This window comes from Chrysochloris asiatica, unplaced genomic scaffold (assembly GCF_000296735.1).
Source record: "Chrysochloris asiatica unplaced genomic scaffold, ChrAsi1.0 scaffold00054, whole genome shotgun sequence".
Classification (NCBI taxonomy): domain Eukaryota; kingdom Metazoa; phylum Chordata; class Mammalia; order Afrosoricida; family Chrysochloridae; genus Chrysochloris; species Chrysochloris asiatica.
This window is the reverse complement of record NW_006408572.1, coordinates 8,663,418-8,666,264: the sequence shown is the minus strand read 5'-3', so window position 1 is coordinate 8,666,264 and position 2,847 is coordinate 8,663,418.

Below are 2,847 nucleotides of genomic sequence, written 5' to 3'. Positions count from 1 at the left end.
TTTAGACATGCAGAAAAGGCAAATGTTATTCATGTATGATTCTATATAGAGTATAAAATGTTGTGTGTTGAAATACATTTTTTTGATTGTTCTTCTAGCTTACTAGTACTGAACAATTTACTGTCATGCTCACTAATTCATGCTTCCACTAATTCAAAACTAGTCCTTTGCCCTTTCAATGTATTCTCCATTTCTGAAATCTTGTTAATTTTCTGGATTTCTCTCTGTGGGTTTTGTAGTATCTCTCATCCTTTATCTCTTTTGTTTGATTGTTCTTGTGGTGCTTTCCTGAATTCTACCTTGTTTTCCTCTACCTTTCTTTCAATCCTTTGGATGTACCTAAATATCATTCTTTTGAATTATTTTTCAGGTAGTTCCAATGTCTTTTTTTTTTAATCAAAAATGTTTTCTAGCTCTGCCTCTTGGTCACTTGTCTGAGCCACTTTGTCTTGCTTCTTTGTGTGAAGGGAAAGTATCTACTACTTTCAGGATACTGTGATGTTGTTGCATTTGTATTAAGTTGATGACTGTATGTTGGTATAGTCTTAGGCACTCTCCAACTGCCTCCTGGTGGGTTTGGTCAGGATGATCTTGTGCACCATTCTCTGTTTGCTGTTCATGCAGTTCAATTTAGGATGGGTTTGGCTGTTGTTGGTCATTGCAATTGATTCAGTGCTATGTTGTTGTTGTTGTTAAGTGCTGTTGAGTCAGTTCTGAGTCTTAGAGACCCTATCCAGGGTTTCTGAGGAGAAGCAGCTGGTAGGTTTGAACTGCCAATCTTGTGGTTCACAGTTCAATGCTGATTCTACAATGCCACACCATGAGCAGCTGGTATTGGTTCTTTTTCAAAGGGTTGGGTTATAAAGGGTACAGTTGTGGCTGGACTGTGTGGCTGCAGTTGCTGTCTCCTGTCAAGCAAGGCAAGGAGAGAAAACACACACACAACAAACACAAACCAGCAAACAACAGCAAAAAAAGAAAATAGTAAAAAAATGAAAAAAGGAGACAACAGCTAACAAAACAATACAAAAACTACAGAGGGAAAATAAAATAATAAAAAAAGAAAAACAAAAGAAAGAAAATAAAAAGAAGAAAAAAGCCTTAAACACAGTTAGGGAACAGAATGAGTAAAAAGGAAAGAGACCAGAGAGTAATAACAACAACATAATAGTACTAATACTAATTAATTAATTAAGAGAGATTAAAAAAATAAGAAAGAAAGAAACACTAGCAGTTGGGAAAGAAAATAATAATTAAAAAAAAAGAATAAAAAAATGAAAGGGGAGACAGAAAGAAGAGAAAGTGAGACAAAACTAAGGGAAAAAGAGTAAAAAAACGAAAGCAATGAAAGAGAAAACAAAAACAAACAAACAACAAAGCAAAACAGGGCAGGTGTCAGACCCAGAGAGGAGAGAATTCTGGGGTCTCCTGATCACCACAGGCCTCACGTCATGGGTGGGTTAGGGATGGGATGGTAACACTCAACCCTAGATGGGGTTCCTTAAGGGCTAGATGTTGTCTGTTCTGGGCACCCAATTGGAAAGTAGTTCGTGCAGACCCCAAAGCAGCTAGAGTATCAGGGTCTTTCCATCCCAAAGAGGAGCCAAGGGTAAGAGGTCCCTCTAGTCCAGGGCTGACCAGAACCAGTTCTGCAGTTCTGGAACAGGCCACACCTGATGCCAGGTGCCAGGATTGGTGCTGCTAGCTCCTCACACACTTTAATGCAACTTTCACAGCCCAGAGAGCAGGAGCTTCCCTGGGAATGTACGTGATGGGGATTAGCCACACCTCTTTGTCTCTGTGAGTTACAGGTATGTTTCTGCAATGCCGATAGCTTTTCTTGTCTCAGAAGCTGCCCACAAAAGCTCAAGGTGACTGTGCCTGTCTGGTTGCTGGTTCATATCACCATTCTCTCCTTATTTTGCCATATCTGCTCAGCTCTCTCTCCTAGTAAGCATTCAAGCTACTTCTCTATCTCTTCATCTGAAGCTCCCAGTTCCAGAGCTATTATCTGCTCTGTTTTGTTTGGTTATCTTTATCTATGTTGTAGATGGTCCCACAGCCTTTCTGTCTAGTCCACCGCCTCGCTGCCTCCTCCCTACACCAATGTTTTTTATAACACATTTCACAGTAGCCAAAAGATGGAGACAATAGAAATGTCCATAAAGACATGAATGGTAAAAGAAAATGTGATATATCTATGTTGTTGTTAAGTGCTGTGGACTTGATTCTGACTTATAGAGACCTTGTAAAGGGTTTCAGATGCTGTAAATCTTTGTGGGGGCAGAAAGCCTCATCCTTCTCCCACAGAGCAGTTGGTGGGCTCAAACCACTGACCTTGTGGTTACCAATCCAGCGCTCATTGTAGCTCACTGTAGGATAAGCACTGGACTGCTAACCAGAAGATTGGCAGTTCAAACCCACCAGTTGCTCCTTGGAAACTCGATATAGCGTCGCTATGAGTCAAAACTTACTCAATGGCACTGAACAACAATAACAAATCCCCGTGGTGGTAGAGCTGTGGCTCTGTAGGATAAGCACTAGACTGCTAGCCACAAGATCAGTGATTTGAGCCCACCAGCTGCTCCAAAGGAGAAAGATGAGGTTTTCTGCTCTTGCAAAGATTTACCACCTCAGAAACCTATACAGGATTATTTGTTATGAGTCAGAACCAACTCAATGACACTTAACAACAACTACTCTTGTAGCCACTAAAAATCTTTAAGTTCTATATCTTTACTTATTTTATATAAATGAGATTGTACAATATTTGTCCTTTTGTGACTGACTTATTTTGCTCAGCATGATGTTTTCAGGGTTCATCCATATGTGGCATATGTAAATACT